General features: G+C 32.6%; 1 pseudogene; it reads left to right on the top strand.

Annotated features, from left to right (window-relative positions):
• Positions 1 to 259: 259 nt before the first annotated feature.
• Positions 260 to 10,603, top strand: LOC149563876 (pectinesterase QRT1-like; annotated as a pseudogene).
• The last annotated feature ends 7,864 nt before the right edge of the window (positions 10,604 to 18,467 follow it).

Raw genomic sequence — 18,467 nt, 5'->3', positions numbered from 1 at the left:
AATTAAAACTATAAAGAAACATGGTGACAGCAGATAACAAAATTATTTCATTGATTTGGCTGCACACAATGTGTTACAATTTCTCTCTATTTATAGAGACTTCCAACACCTATAGGTTTGTAGAGCTTCCCTGAATTCATGTTGAAAATAAACTAACTTCCTCATACATTGCAGAGGATCTGGTATTATTTTGACAGCACTAACAGTCAATGGCTGGAAGTATGACAGACTGGCAGTTTTGTTGTAACTAACCAACCACATGGGTTTGACTACTTCTAACACGAGAGAGAAGATTCATATTGCAGGAAGGTACCAGCAGTGGCTTGAGTCTATTCAAAAAAGAATTTGTAGCATCACAACCACAAATATTGATGGGCACGGTGGAGGAGTTAATACTGAACATCCATGGACGATCTTGACCGTTGCCAAGAATGGTGATACAGATTTTAGAAGAGTTCAAGAAGCCGTTGACTTTGTTCTGGAGAATAATGCTCGCAGGGTTTTGATCTCTATCCGAGCTGGTCTTTATGGTAAGTCACGGGAAATCTCAAGGGTTTGTGATTCTTTATCTTTTCATGTTTGTGATTCTAATTTGTCATGATTCTTGATCAGGGAGAAAGTAACTATTCCTTCAAACAAGCCATTGTTTACTTTTATAGGAGAAGGAATCAGGAAAACCGTCATCACGTGGCAGGACAAGGCTTATAATAACGATTCCAGTTGTAATATGGGAACTTAGCTTAGCCCTTCTGTCGCTGTGGATTCTGATGACTTCGTTGCAGTTGACATTTCTTTCTGGGTACTCTCCCGTTTCTTGTGAAGTTTTTAATTTTTATGATAGAAAACTTCATAATTGATGGAAATTTGATATATGAAAGTAGGTATTGTGAATGTGGGTATGGCTAGTATTTGATATTTGAATGTGGGTATGGCTTATAATTGAGTTATGAATGTGGGCATTGGTTTTATTTGATTTATGAAAATAGGTATTGTTTGTATTTGATATATGAATGTGCACATTCCTAAATTGTGAATGTTGGTATGTCAATGTACATGAACTGTGAATATGAGTATGGCTTGCAAATTTAATTGACGCTTGTGGTCATCTTTTATCTTTTATTTATGAATTTGGGCTTACATTTGGTTTATTCTTTTGATTTAGAAGACAGCAATGTTTCTAGAACAAACTAGATACAGACAAGGTAGGGTACTGTGGGCAATTGGAGAGAGGGCCATATTTCTCAATTGTGGATTCTTTGGTCACCAAGATACTCTCTATGACCACCAAGGCACCCATTATTTCTGGAATTGCACCATATTGGGCGATGTAGGCTTCATCTTTGGCAATGGGAGGTCTCTTTACAAGGTAAAGTTCAAGAATGGAATGGTTTTACTTAGTTTAAAGCATCGTAACATTTAACCAAGATTATTGGAAGTTTATTATAAGCCTGTTAATTGCTTTACTCAAGATTTACCTAGCTTTCTTTTCTCTTGTTGATGTTATAGAATTGTCATTTGCATGCCATTAGAAGAGGGGGTGATGTGGTTACACAAAAGAGGGAGGCAAGGAACGAGACAACTAGGTTTTCATTTGTGAGATGCAATTTGACTAGAAATGGGCATCCTTTCCTAGACTAAGCATGGGGCAATTTCTCTCATGTCTTTTATATTAAATCTAACTTGGATGTTGAGCTACAAGGCTTCGATGATTTTGATCATCCTGATCCCAAAAGGTTTTGTAACATTCTTTTTGTGTGGAGTTCATTGAAACTGCAAACTAAGAAAGAACATAACAGCAAGAAAGAGGAAAAATACAAACATGTGATTTTATTGTGGTTCACCTCAAATTGTGGCTATGTCCACACTGTAGGAAAGATCTCTTATTAATGTTAATGACTAAACTTTACATCATAGTTGTAGCTTCAATTCTTTGAATACAATATGAAATAATGAACCTCCAATACACTTATATATAGAGTCTCAAGAGAAATGAAGAGACAAACAATTGGAGGGAAACAATAATAAATTGTGAATAATAAATGGAAGACTATTGGGCTTCACATATACACCCAACAAACCCCCACTTGAAGTCCAACTGCTGTCATGGCTGAGTCTCCCCTAAATCCCCTACTGTTATTTCTTTACAATGCTGAGAGAAGCTCAGTAGAACTCGAACTTCTCTCGTGGAACAACCTTTGTGAGTGCATCAGCTGGATTCTCCTTGGTGTTAATCTTCAAGACCTGAAGTTTACCCACCTCAAGTTTACTTCAAATGAAATGATAACGTAACTCAATATGCTTAATCCTGCTATGAAACATTGCATTTTTGGCTAAGTCAATGGCACTTTTACTATCATAGTACAAGGCTGATCCTTGTTGAGGATAATCAAAATCACCAAATAGACATTGCAACCAAATCAACTCTTTTGCTCCTTCAATGAGAGCAATGTATTCAGCCTCAATAGTTAATGGAACATGTATAAAACATAAACATAGGCAAGGGAAGAAGTGTTGCTTAAGTACGTCAATCAATACAGATAGAGTTATAGGTGAATAATGAATGAATACATGTATGGGTGAATCATAGGACCTAAAGATTTATGAGTAATTATGATAAAAAAGGAAGGGAAGGCCAAAGTTGCACGACGGTCTTCTCCCTACAATCTAGAAAATCCCAAAATATAGTATCCTCCTATTGTAACTTCTAACATTCTAAGATTACTTGTCCCCAAAGAAACATTCTCAGAATAATTTTCTTTGAAAGAAATAAAAAAAATTACATCACTATTATCATGTAACAATTGATAGTAACCTAATTTCTGGTAGTAACCTCATCTAGATGTGGCTAGATAGAGTTCTCATTTCCCTGTGTTGGGATATTCTCCCCATTTCCTTCCTTTAATATTTTCTCATGATTTTTTCTAATCAATTCATGATATTATTCAACTAATCTAGATGTAAGCTTCAATGCTTCAAATCTTTTAGCTATGAGATAATGTGGCATTCAATTCCATAGTTTGGGGAGTGTATCAAGAAGTGGTGGAAGGTTGGTGTGGAGGGAATGATTTTGTTTAGGATTTTAAGAAACTATAAATTATTAGAAGATAATTGTGTAGATTGAAGAAGTCAACTTTTGGGGATACTTTCAAGTAAAAGGAGACTGAGAAAAAACATGAGAATTGTTAGGGGTTGGAAGCCAATGGGGAGGTGTATGAGGAGGTCATCCAAGAGAAGAGGGAATTAAGGAAGAAGTGGAATGAAATTGTTATGAAGGAGGAGTTCTTCTAGAATAAAAGATCATGTATTCAATGTATAACTAAGGGGATATAAATATGACCTTCTTCCATAGGTCTACTTCTAGACATAAAATAAAGTGAGAGCACTTGTTGCAACTTTGATGTCATACTAATCTTTGCTCCAACAAAGGTAAATACATAACTAGTACTAGATCTTCTATTATCTAAATTTTTAGCCATATCTAAATAAGTATAACCTCTAAGTGAAGTGTCTTTGTCACCAAAGCACAATACAAAATCAAGAGTGCCCTTATGTTATCTAAAGATCCACTTAACCACATCCCAATGTTGCTTTCCCTAGATTACTCATATATCTATTGACAACATGATGCAGAGATAAACTCAACGGAAACAAAAACAAAATGAACCAACACCAAAAAGAGATGGATAACAGTATTCTTATAATTGATTCATCAAATGAACAATATATACACACTCTCCTAAAGATTTCTTCTCCCTGTAATTTTGTATCTAAAAACTTGACTTAACCTAAACTTAAAAACTCTATTTATACTTGCTAGGACAATCTATGAAACATTCTAGATTATTACAAAATAGGAAAACTGACCCAAAGAGACTTCTCACCAAAATGGCTTACAAAATATTCTAGATCAATATAGAATAGGGAAGAATGACCCCACAATGGTCTAAACAAATCTCAAGAAAATATCTTATCCTAATGACTAAATAGAGATAAATTCCTCAAGTCAACTCGTGTAGAAATCATGTACAATCTTTATGTGGGTGCTCTTGCACCATGCTCCCAAGGACAATAGAATCCAAATCCCTTGGATTGTCCTTCCTCTTTATTGTCTTCCAATTCCTTGGTGTTTGTTGTTTGTACCCTAGCCAAGTACTCAAGTCAACTTTCATATTTTCATAAACCTCTTCCACATAATAATTCAAGTAGAACTTGTGTAAATCTGCAATAAATGGATTATAACAACAAATGGGATCTCATCATATATGAATTCATCAATTTGGTTCACTACAGGAACCTTTGCATCCCTTTTTCTAATGTCTTTATGCTACAATATCTCCATGCTTGGAGACAAATTCATCACTATTTGATCCTTGTAGATATCCTCTTAGCTTCATCACAAGTCATTTTCCTTGAGGCAACTATTATCTTTTTGATAGGCCATACCACTTTCTTTCTTAACTTCAAATGCCATCTTTTGGTTCCATCAAGAATCAACACATCCACCTCTTTTCCATCTTTATGAACCTTTTCATCACAAGGCTCATCAACAATTACCACTTAACCTCTTTCCTATCTTCAATAACTTTTTTATCATAAGGTTCATCAACAACTATTTGCTACAAACTGTTTATATTAGAATCAATTTGTTCATTTTGTCCTTCCAATGGACAAGTCTTCTCTTCATTGGCAACCAAGTTCTCTATTCCATCTTCACAAGCTTTGGTAATCTCAATGGATTGTTTCTCCATATCACTATTTTCTTTTTCCATATTTTTCTTCAACTCCTCTTTTAGTCTCGATAAATTTTCTTCACCCTTTTAAAGTTCCCTCATTTGGAATATCATTTTTTCTTCTATCTCTTCATCCATTCTAGCTTCCTCTTCTCTTTTATTTTTCTTCTCTTGCTCTCTTTTATTTTTCTGAAAATCACAATATAAAACCCATGAATCTAAAAGTATCCTCTTATCATGAGATAAATCTTGTCTTGTGACCATTTTCTCCTATCTAGGTTCTCTCCAATCAACCTAGTCTTGTAGCCACTCTACAAGTTCTCTTCCCAGCCTATCACAAAAAATACAAACTCACAATTCACTCTTGCCTAGACCTTTTGTTGAGCTTTGATACCAAAAATGTTGTAAACTCAACGGAAGCAAAAACGAAAGGAACCAGCACCACAAAGAGATAGATAACAATATTCTTCTAATTGATTCATTAAATGAATAGTAAATACACTTGCTCTCCTAATGATTTTTTCTCCTTGTAACTTTGTATCCAAAAAATTGACTTAACCTAAACCTAGAAACTCTATTTATACTTACTAGGATAGTCTACCAAACATTCTAGATTATCACAAAATAGGAAAATTGACCCAAAGATACTTTCCTCCAAAATGACTTTAGAATATTCTAGATCAATATAGAATAGGGAAGAATGACCCCACAATAGTTTGAACAAATCCCAAGAAAAGATCTTATCCTAATGACGAAATTGGGATAAATTCCTCAAGTCAGCTCGTGCGGAAATCATGTCCAATCTTTATGTGGTTGCTCCTGCACCACAACCCCCACTACTTGGGCAATGTCTAGATGAGTGCAAACCATTACATACTTAAGACTATCCACTACTAAAGAATATGGGATTTTCTTCATGTAGTTTTGTTCTTTTTGTATCTTGGGACACATGGCTGAAGATAATCTAAAATGATCAACAAGAAAAGTGCTAACCTGTTTGGCATCTGCCATGTCAAATCTTTCTAACACCTTGAGAACATAGTGTTCTTAAGAAAGATTTATTTCCTTCTTGTTTCTATCATAGACAATGTCCATGCCAAGTATCCATTTTTCTACCCCTAAGTCCTTCATGACAAATCTTTCTGACATCTTTTCTTTCAATTCTAATGTCAACTTCATAGATGAGCCAATGAAAAGCATGTCATCAACATAAAGAAATAAAAGAATAAATGAACCATCAAGTAACTTCTTGTAGTAGACACATGGATCAGATTCACACCGAATGAAGTTATTTTTAGTCATAAATCGATCGAACTTGAGGTGTCACTACCTCAAAGCTTGCTTGAGACCATACAAATTCTTCCTCAATCTGCAATATAAGTTTTCTTTACCATGTTTAATAAATCCCTCATGATCCATCATGTAGATTTCTTCATTCATATCACCATGAAGAAATGTCATTTTTACATCTAGTTGTTCAAGTTAAAGATCATGAGCAGCAACTAAACTAAGAATAGCCTAGATTATGATCATCTTGACCACAAGTGAGAAGATTTCATTGAAATCTATGCCCTTTTTCTGATCAAAACCTTTAACAACCAACCTAGCTTTGTAAAACTTTTGATTTTTTCCTTCATCTTTCAACCAATAAATCCATCAATTTTTTAGTGCTTTCTGATTTGGTGGCAAATGAATCAAAGCCCAAGTTTTAGTTTTCCATAGAGAATCCATCTTTTCCTGCATTGTTGCCTCCCATTTGTGAGAATCTAATGCTTTGAGAGCTTCTTTGAAGCTTGTTGGTTCAACTTGGTCTAAAAATAAAAGTTCTGGCTCTGCTTCATCAGAGTACAAGAGTTCATAATCAAAGAATTGGGCAAGAAGCCTTCTCTATCTTGTAGACTTTCTTAGCCCTTGAATATTATCACCATTTTGTAGATTGTCATCAACATGTCCCTTGTCAATGTCACAAGAATTATTTTTTAGTGATTCGTAATCATTGCCTTGACAAGATGTGAAATAACTCTTCTTTTGAGTTTGGTTTTGATCAAATCCTTTTTGAACAATCCCCATAGTAGGATTATGGATTTGTGAGTTTTGCCACCCCAAAAAAAGTACATCTCTATTATGTGTTTGATCACTTTGATATCCATGTTCTACATTAAAATGACTTCTCATCTGTGAAGGAAGTCTGCTATTGAGATTTTTAGTATGAGCTCTACCAATAGGTGTAGGGACACAGTCCTAATTATACCTGGTTTAACTTTGGCTTCTATCATAATAGTATGCTTGTAGGGAGAGAAAATCTAGCAGGTGATAGGGTGAAGATTCCCATGGACAGAATGAAGATTGCATATTGTAAGAGGTGGGAGCCCATATTTTAGACTGGAGACACCTTTCTATTGTCATCATGTGTTGTTGGCCCAAGTTTAGGATGCATGAACTAGAGTTTTAGATTATGTCACATACCTTCAACCATTGGTAGGCTCAGCTCATACTATTGGTCATTGGTTTTCACATCCCCTGCATGGCTTGTTTGATAGGGGTGGTGGACATGGCTAGCTTTAGTGGTGGATGGTCCATCATGAAGGATAGAACCATGCTGACAATTTAGTAATGGTTGATGCCAAAGGCAAAGTCTATCATTGTATTGGACATGGTCATTGTTGTATTGACTAGATTTGCCAACGTTGCTTGTGCAAGCATCCTCAGAATCATCATAATTGAGTGGATTACCATGCTCTATTTCAAGTGGTTCTATATGTTGAAATAGATTCTCATAATCTCTATTTTGATTTGGATTTGAAGATAAGGTATTATCACTTTGACTGTGATAATCTAAATTTTGTTTATCATGTTCATCATATTGATTCCACATACTTGTAGAAAAAGAGGATAGAACGGTTGATGCTAAGATTGAGGTGGGAGATGATACATTTGGAGAGACAAGATTCTGATTTATACTCGCATTAGTGTTATTATAAAAAATGGAGAAAGAGATAAACTCACTTGCAGATTTTTCTTCTATGTTGAGACCCAGAAATACCTTCTCATTAAAGACAACATCTCTACTTCTAAGCATTTCTTCCCAATTGAATCCCAAATTCTAAAACTGAACTGGTCTTCACCATAGCTAAAAATATGACTATTTGTGATTTTGTATCCAGCTTCCTTCTTTTCTCCTTTAGAACATGTACATAAGCTTCGCATCCAAACACTTGAATATGAGACTATGAGATTTACTTTCCCAACCACTCTTCCTCTAGTATGCCAAAGTCCAACTAAGAAGAAGGACTTTGTTTGATTAAGTATACTATTGTATTACAAGCCTCTACCCAAAATTCCTTGCCTAAACTAGTATTAGAAAGCATACAATGAGATTTCTCAAGGATTGTTCTATTCATCATCTCCGCTACTCCAATTTCTTGTGGGGTGAATGGAACAATCTTGATTCTATGGATGTCATTATCTACACAAAATGAATCAAACTCCAAAGAGAAAAATTCTCTACCATTTTTCATTTGCAAGCACTTTATTTTGTGACCAATATGATTCTCAACTAAAGCCTTAAAAATTTTAAACTTGCTGAAAATATTAGAATTCTTATGCAATATGTAAATCCATACCTTTTTTGTGCAATCATCAAGGAAAGTGAGGAAGAAGTTTTCTCCTCCAATAGAGCTTTCCTTGATGGGTCCGAAAACATCAAAATAGACAAGTGCCAAAGGAGTACATTTTTTTTCATGTCTATTTCTCAAGAAGTTGACCCGCTTTTATTTTCCATAGAGACAATGTTCACAAAATTGTTAAGTCAATTAATTTCAGCCCCCAAAATTGCTCCCTTTTATGCATAACAGCAAGACCCTTTTTACTCATGTGACTAAGCCTTTGATGACACAATTCTTAATTGTTGTCTTCAACTATCATGTTAGCTCCCAATTCACAAATATTTTCTACAATATATAAACTCCCAATCTTGTCTCCTTTTGCAACTGACATGGATCCTTTTGTGACTTTCCATGAATTAGTTAGAGGAGTGACAAAACCTTGTGCATATAGCTAACTTGCAAAAATCAAATTTCTCTTTAGTTTTGGAACATGACGCACATCTTTTAAAGGCCATTTAATACTTTCTTTCAAAGATAATAAAATATCCCCTTCGCCTATTATTTCACATGCTTTATTATCACCCAAATATACTTCACTAAACTTACCTTCTTGATAATTCAATAAGTACTCTGTACATGAAGAGGCATGAAATGATGCATCGGAATCCAAAATTCATGAGGCTGAAGTAGTCTCAGTTGTAGATAAAATTAGTACACTATCATCTTTTTCATAGGCGTTGTTGGCTTCACTTTCCTACACTCATTCTTGTGCTCTTTTATAACCTCTACAATCCTTTTTCACATGACCACTTTTGCCACAAAACCAACAGTCTCCTCCTCTCCTCTCCTTTGACATCGAGTGTCTAGTTGATTTTGATCTTCTATGATGATTGTTCCTACCTCTATTTGGGCTTCTTCCTCTATTTTTGATGCTAACCACCATCAAGGTTTCACCGGATGATGATTCCTTATGGCTTCTTTGCATATCCTCACTAAGTAGAGTTTCCATTACTTCATCATAGACCAACTTTCTCTTTGAGGAGTTAGAAGTACTAATTGTTGTAACAATGGAATCCCAACTATCAGGTAATGAACACAACAAGATGATAGCTTTAGATTCATCATCTTGTGTCATGCCAACCGAGGTTGCTTGACATATTAAAGTGTTCAAATTGTTTCTGTGATTTGACATCACAGTCGCATCCTTCATTTTCAGCTTGTAGAGCTTCTTCATAATAAATATTTTATTTGTAGCTAAGGCCGTTTTGTACATACTTTCAAGTTTATCCCATACTTCCTTGGTCATAGATTTATTGTGTACATTGAATAAAGCATTATGTGATAAAAAAAGAAAGATTGTCGCCTTTGCCTTCTCATCAATTTTATCCCAATCTTCATCCTTCATTGTGAATGATTTCTTTGTTTTTCCATCAATTGCTACCGCAAAGTCTTGCTTGACTAGCAATGAATGCATTTGAACTTTGCACAAACTAAGATTCTATCTTGAGAATTTTTGCACTCGCAAATCTTCCATGACTTTAGATTTTCAAACACCAAAATCAATTCCAGCTACTATGCCAAGGTCTAATACCAATTGTGGAGTTCGATGAAAGTGCAAACTGAGAAAGCACAAAACAACAATAAAGAGGAAAAACACAAACACACGATTTTATCATGGTTCACTAGAAATTGTGAAAATTGTGGCTACATCCACACTGCAGGGAAGATCTCTTATTAATGTTAAAGATTGAGCTTTACATCACAGCTGTAGCTTCAGCTCTTCATATGCAATATGAAATAATGAACCTCCAATACACATATATATAGAGTCTCAAGAGAAATGAAGAGACAAACAAATGGAAGGAAACAATAATAAATAGTGAATGATAAATGGAAAACTGTTGAACACGTTATTGGTACTTTTCTGATTATAGACCATCAACAATGAATTTTCTTCTAGTTGATACTTTTGTGATTTATAGATCTTCATCAATGGTAGAATAGTAGAACTTGTGGCGATTTATTTATTGCAGAAACTTTAAGCTTTTCTATAGTTTTCAGTCAAATTGTGATCGTTTGTGGGAACTAACAAATCCTATTTCTACTATTGTCAGGACTGCGTTCTATGGAATGTATGAGTGCAAAGGCAGTGGAGCAGCGAGTGCAATGAAATCAGGATGGACCAAGCAATTGACACGTGATGAAGCGAGACCCTTTATTGATAGGAGTTTCATCAATGCTTCATATTGGTTAGACCCCATTCTTTGATTTTAGGGTGGAATTCCAGACTGCCTTTTATTCTTCTCCGCCAAGGGAAATTATATTCATCATTTATGAGAAAGAATGCACTTTAAAGATTCAACTTTGTACTATATATTTCATTTGTCCGTTGTTCTTCAGTGTGCAATTTTCCATGTATCCAAACAATTTGTAGGGTTTTATTTTCAGAGCAATAAAGATATTTCAAAGTATTCTTTGTTTCTTCCGAGTATGTTCATCCTACTACATATGGTCGTTCTGGTTCGGTTTCAATTTACGTTTCGTTCTACAGTTTTTTGTTTTTTTTGTCTTTTACTGCTCACTTTTGTTCTTCTGTTTGGTTGACAGTTTCTCCATGTAAAACTCTTTGATTTGTACTGCTTGGGATTTCTAACTGCTACTCTGTTTTGCGTGTCACGTCTTGCATGGTGCTTGATCCTAATTTTTTCAATCTACCTATATAAATTTATTGTTATTAAGTTAGAATAAGTAGCACTAAATTTAGAACTGTGTTAATTTTGATGATAAAGAAGTGTTCTATAGTTTAGATTTTGCATTGCATGGGTTTGAAATATTATATGCTCAGTTTTATGATCTATTTATTTTAAAATTTATAAACTGTTTGTAAAAATTATTATATTTGTTCTTTTATAATAAATATAAAAAAATGTTTAATATTGAGTAATAACTGTGTTTTTATTTGTTTAAGAAAGGTTAAAAAGAGGGCGTGATGATTTGATTCAAAAGATCTGACTTCAACTTTAAAAAGTTAGAGGCATAACAGCCTGAGTACTTATAAAAGGTTTATGGAATTTAGTAAATAGAATATTGAAAGTAATTTTATAGTGTATTTTAATATTGTATAATTATTTATATAATAATTGATTTATAAGTTTTTGTAGGAGAAGAGTTCTTTTAAGTCATTAGATGTTATATAGTAATATGTAAGAATAGATCTATTATTAAGTAATGAATAAATTTATTAACAAATAAATATAATAAAAATATACATATAATTATTGTTTAGAGAATTGCATGTATAGTTTTTGACATGTGAATTAGTTTCTTTTTTAACAAACAAATGTTCTAAATTTAGATTTTATACGAGTTTCTAATAATTATATGTTCAATTATATTGTAGAATTTGTTATGAATTTTTAAAAATTACTATTAATTAGATTCAATTATATTCTTACTAAGTGTAAAGAGAAGCTAGCAATGATTTGGATTAAGTAGCTGACTTCAAAAATCTTAAAACTGAGTGTTATCTAGTAATTGAAATTTGTATGAGTTAACATGTCATATCCATATTAAGTGCAAACAGAAGCTAGTGATGATTTAGGCTAAGTAGTTGACTTCAAAAATATAAAACATGAAGTGGTATCAAGTAATTGGAATCTGTATGTTTGTTATGTCAGGGTTATTAAGTGCAAAGAGAAACTAGAAATGATTTGACTCAAGAAGTTGACTTCAAAATTGTTACAAACTAATTGGTGTCAAATAATATAAAATTTGTACCAACAACCACTTATAAGAGTAAATTTTGCAGTAATTTAGTGTTATGTTTAGTTTTCAATAAGAATTATTTATTAATCATAAAATATATATTTATAGAAGGGTCCAAAAATATTCCCATAAAATATCAAAAATTAAATTAAATGTATATTAAATTGTAGAATTATTTAAACAATAATTAAAATCTATATATCATTCAACATATTAGTGAAAGAAACGTGATTTTAAAGTTATTAAATATTATTGTATTAATATATAGTAGTAGATAGAAACAATATTATTGTAAATTAACCTAACATAAGTAGAGAAAATAATATAGAGTACATAGAAATTGGACAAGAATGTGTATGTGTGTGTATGTGAGCGCACGTGCGTGTGCATGTGTGCGCACACACATGCTCTCTCTCTCTCTCTCTCACACACACACACACACACACACACACAGACACACACACACACACACACACACACACATTGTTGGATATATAATATAGGCTAGGTTACTAAGAGGGGAGGGGTGAATGAATAACTATTAAAACTTAATCTTAGTTAACCAATTAATCCTTCACATGTATTCTGATCTAATTGCATATATGAAAAGCTGAAAGCATTAAAACTTTTATAACACTTTGACACATAATATGGTAGCCCAAAAACCTTCCAAATAAAAAATAAAACTAGGGTGGGGATGACACCCACAAGTTTTAGTACTGCATTATAAAGTTGGTCTATTAAGGCTTACAATGATCACTTCTAATGATCTACTTTGTTAGGAGCAATAAGGACTGTTAGGTCTACCTTGCAAAATTATTTATAAATGATGTATGCACTTGATAAAGAGATTTACAAAAGACTATTAAGTCTATCTTGTGAAAGGATTAAATTGTTCCACCTGTTAGGATGAACCAGTGGTTGATCTTTGATCTGCAACTTTGATTTGCTGAATGAGATTGCTTTGGAGTGTAATGATCACCTTGCTATGATGGATAAATCTGTGTTGTTCCTTATATTTCTTGTAGCCTTTTTACTTCACACTTTCCTCTTTTACTATGTCTTCTTAATATTCCATTCTCATATTTTGATGTGATACAATAAATTACATATATACCAATCCAATTTACAATTCATCAAAGTTGGATATAATACAAGTTTCACCAAAATACACAAAGTCGACACAATTACAGGTAATCAAGTTTTGAAGACAAACTCAGTGAGGTTCTGACACTGGACAACCATTGTCAATGCTCGACATCATCATGCACCTGGTAGACATAGAAGCTCGGTTCATACTAATCATTTCCAAGTCATATGAACTCGATCTACATTGGTGACTTAGTGAGTATTGTGAAACTCAGCATATAAACTGAATCATTTGGTTAACACTGCATAGCTCGGTCAACACTATCATTACGAGCTTGGTATAAACTGAATCACTTGGTTGACACTGTATAACTCGATTAGCACTAGATTCACATTGCTAATGCTACAAACTCGGTAAGCACTATAAAACTTGGTTTACACTGCTTGAGACTTGGAAAACACTATGAAATTCAATTTACACTGATAATCACCAACTTGGTAGATACTGCTTAGTGCAAACTGAATATTGTTCCTAGAACTTGGTAGCAAATATAAAACTCGGTATAGCCTACTAACCATTTGATTAAGTGCATGTCACTAATAAACAAACTTGACTATAATGTCAGAAATATATATATAATAATGTAAAATACATAGAAATTGGCAAAGAATATTTTATTAATATATAAACATACACAATAATGAGAATATAGTATTAGTAAATTTTGATATTATATTAAATATATAAATATGTATCATTAGAGATTGTTCGTTATTTGCAGGATACGTCTTCTCATATATTTTTAGAGTTTGTTACACTTAAAAATATTCACACTTTTAAAGGTTTTCTTGATCCCATCTGAATTATGATCGCATTCATTCAGTTTTAACTAACCAGGTAACTCTTTCATTTTTACGATTTTAATTGACCAAGTAACTCTTTCATTTTTATAGCTTAGAATTTTTAACTACTATTCTATTTTGATTCTCACATTGCATGACCCTTTATCCTAATTTTCTTAATATTTCATTATAAAATTATTTATTATAAATGAACATTTTTATTTACTAGTAAGAATACTAGTATTAATACTAAACTACTCTAAGATAAAATTTAAAATAAGATTTGATTATATAATAATTAAAACTTACATATCATTTGATCACACTTTTTTTAAGTCATTAAATATTATTATAAAAATATGTAATAGTAGTTGAATATCAAGTAGTGGATAAAATTATTAAAAAATAAAATCATAATTATAATTATTGTGATGAGAATTTGTGTATAGTTTTTTAGAGTGATTATATTTTTTCTCTTTTGACATATCATAAAATTAAATGTTCATATTTTACATTTTATAGGAATTTGTAATAATAAATATTTGATTTTATGATATTCTATAAGTTTCTAAAAAGTATAATTTATTGAAACTTAAGTTAGACTATTATACATTTCCTATATCTCTTTTCTAAGGACAAATAGAATTGAATGATGTTTTGGCTTAACAAGTTTACTTAAAAATTCTTAAAACGAAGTGGTATTTATTAATATGAAATTAATATTAGTCATTTAATTTTCACCAACCAAAACACTTATTTACTTCATTTTGAAACTAATTCTAGTTTCTATAAAATTTCAATTTATATTTTTATAATTTTCTTAAATCAACAAACTTATTTGTTTGCTTAAAAAAAATTGTTTGAAATATGACTGGTTCAAAATTTAAAACATGTTGCCTAGGTATCAAAGTTGTTCCAAAACTTTAAAACCATCACCATTTTAAACTATAGTTATTTTGAGGAATATAATACTTGAGGTATGGCTTATGCATTTTATGATCTGTGTAGATCAAGTGTTCCAATTTTTGTGTTTTTGAACCTAAAATGAGTCAAAACATAATGGTTGCTTGATGTAACCCAATCTCATCAAAGAATAATTTAGAAATTGACACAAGATAGATGTTTCAGAATACCATAGCTCTTCATTAAAACTTACGCAATTCTACTCTACCTCTATATTGAAAGCAAACACCTACTTATTACAATTCCAAAAATTACCATATTCGATAGATTTTTGAAAAAATAAAATTTTCCATTTTTGGTATTTTCAAAACTCATCCTACAAATTTTGATTTTTCCCAAGCAAAGCCCCCAACTAAGGCAAGGTGAATTTCCAACTAATCAATGAAATCAAAAATACGATTTCAAATTCATTACAAAAACAACTTTCTAAAAAAATAGGAAAAAACAAAAAAAGCCAAATTCGGAGGTCAAGACAAGATTTCAGGCTCCTAAAAAAATGTTGAAATGGCCACCTATCAAGTTGAGCTCCATCAACAATCTAAATAACTCATTCTAATGCAACTACCTATAAAATTTCAGCCCGATGCCACATTCGAGTCAAAAGTTATGACCCCCGGAAGTAAATGTTGACAAAAACCCACATCTGAGTCAACAACCTTGACCCTCGGATGCCCCTGCATCATTGTTTCTTCACAATTTTGTTTTTCAAATTTCATGGCTTATTCCGAGCTCCACCGAGCACTTCAAATTTTTGAAGGAACCCCATTAACCTCCAAAGATGTTAAAGTTTGGAGTTCAAAATAGGTATTCAATAGGAAATCTTAAAATCTCATCTGAAAAGTGTAAAGATAAATTGCTAAAACACTATTCAGTACCATTAACCTTAACCTCTCATCAAAAAGGTTAAGATCAAAGCTCAAAATGTATGTTTCAAAGATGGTTATTACCCTTTTTGACTTCCTAGTGAAAGATTGTGTATGTGAATGGCTCATTATCAGTGATAATGAAAGCTCGTGTATTTGCAAGCAAGAAGCTATTTCTATAGGATATGCACTTTAAGAAAGATAAATTTAGTTCCAAAAATTACCGATCGCCTTAATGATGGTTGGCCTCTACCCAAACTGTGATGGATTACATGGTGGTGGAGAAAATTGATACCTTACTTTTGTGAGAATTCACATATCCTCAGCTTCATCCTCGAACATGATCGAAGGAGATAGGACCTTCAAGGAATTTGTGAATTTGCGAATCTCTGCTATATATACCTTGTGTTCGACATTCCAAACGTATGGACATTTCTAGATATGGTGGTGACATGGGAATCATTCAAATATGAAAAAGATATGGTAGCGCATACTAAATGTAAAGGTGATCTAGTAGACCTATGACCATGATGTGGTTACAATACCCACATAGAATGCAAATGTAATAGCCCATCCTTTCTTAACATGAATAAATTGGTGTATTTATTGCCACCTGCATACTTCTCAAAACTTTTTTCTTTCTTAAGATTTATTGAAAGAAAATTATTTAGGAATGGCAGAATTTGTTGTAAGATGATTATTGGGCTCTTAGCTACAGGGATGACAGTTACAAGTTGGTTTTTGAATTCTAAATATTATATATTAATTGTTAACAAATGACTCCAAGATTCATGAATAGAAGTTCAATCACGACCATTTTCACCATAAGTATAGGTAGATATATAGTAAAAAACACCGGGGGGAAGGTGAGTCAGGAGGTGCAAGGTTGCAGGGTTTGGGAAAACTGGATTGGAGACAACAGTGATCAAACAGTTTCCTTTCTAAAGTTTCTAGTCTATTCTAAATGCTCAGAATACCTTGTGTTTTCAATATAAAAAAAATGTTGGTGATACTTGGATTAGAATTAGCTAGATATAGTTATGAATGCATTTTAGTATGGGCTTTAAACCTGTTACATTGTTTGTTCCTTCAATTTTCTGTTGGTAATGAATACATGAAATTAGAATAAATCGATGGAATGGAAGAAGCTCCCTTAGCTGATGTTTTATTGGTGAAATGAGCTGTTAAAAAGGGTGGATAAGCTTCCATGGCAGAGAACTCCTTAGGACATACCAATTCGTCTTAACGATGGTTGGTGTATTTATGTCTTGTCATGACCTGTAGAAACCCTTATCAGTCTTTGCTTGAGTTTTTAATTACATTTCAATAGTGGTCTTCGTTGCAGCTAGTGAGATGGTCTGATCTAGGGTCAAGTATTGCTACGTTCGAATTACATTTTTCTATCCAAAGAATTTGATTTTTGTTACCTATTGAATGTTTATGTTGCTACTAGGACATATTCGGGTAGGTAGAACCCTGAATACATGCTTATCTATGTGAACTACTATCCTTAGAGGGATTAGGATTGCTATCAACAACCTTACTTGGAACCAAGTACCTGGAATTATATGCAATTGTTTATTACATAAGGGAACTACACATTACACTCTAAAAGTATAAATTATCATAGAACTCTTGTCTGTTAAAAAAGTTCTTCCTATATTCAAAACTTTGATATCAAGACCAATATACATCAACGATAAATTGAAAATGATTAAATAAATGTGTAAAGGATTGAATAGCGATGTTGGTCAAACAACTATATTGTGGATTTCTATAAATTACTACTCTTAAGTATCTAGAAAATCTGTTGGGACAACTAGGTATATCAATAAAATGTTCTTAAATAGCCTTTAATATGAGAAAGGAAAACAAATTTATTGTTGCAGAGTTGTTAAGAAAAATAGAAATTTTAATGGTCTAGTATTGAACAAAAGTTTTCTTTCAAATTAATCATTGTTGTGCATGAAATGAGTATGATTTAGTGGATATTTTACTTCTTATGAGTTCAGTTGGAATGGTTGTACTTCATACTGAAATAAATTTCTTGTGGATGTAGACCATTATCAACTTTATTACGAAGCACTCCTACATTATTCTCATCCTTGTGTTCTTAGACAAGTTCTTGAGCTTTTGTCAACATGGTCGACAAAATTGGTACATCTTGGTATTGTGGCAATGAAATTATGATTTCTTTTAGATTTGAGCATATATGTATATGTATCATTTTTGTTAAATTTAATGACAGTAAATCAACTAATGTTGACTGGTCAATTTTCAAAAGACTTTGACTCTCATTGAATTTTTCACATTTTACGGAGATTGTTGATGTGGCATTGGTTTTGTAGGGGCGGTCTTTACATATGGTAAAAGCTCTTAGTTCCACATGTGGGCCTTGAGTTCACTATGCTAGACACACAACTATAAGTCAACTAGTTACTTTATGTTGCATGATTTGATGACATGGATTGCATGTTGTGTCTCTTGGTTATGATTACTTTTGACATAGAAGGATATGGTGCTCCTTATGAATGTCATAATTTTGAGTTGAAATTGCATTCATTTAATGATTACCAAAATGGAAATTTTATGGAATGATTGCTAATTGG

The sequence above is a fragment of the Cupressus sempervirens genome, chromosome 4 (genome assembly GCF_028749045.1).
Source record: "Cupressus sempervirens isolate cs-2001-9-10 chromosome 4, ASM2874904v1, whole genome shotgun sequence".
NCBI lineage: Eukaryota > Viridiplantae > Streptophyta > Pinopsida > Cupressales > Cupressaceae > Cupressus > Cupressus sempervirens.
Note: the sequence above shows the minus strand (reverse complement) of the source record. Positions and strands in the feature narration are given on the sequence as shown.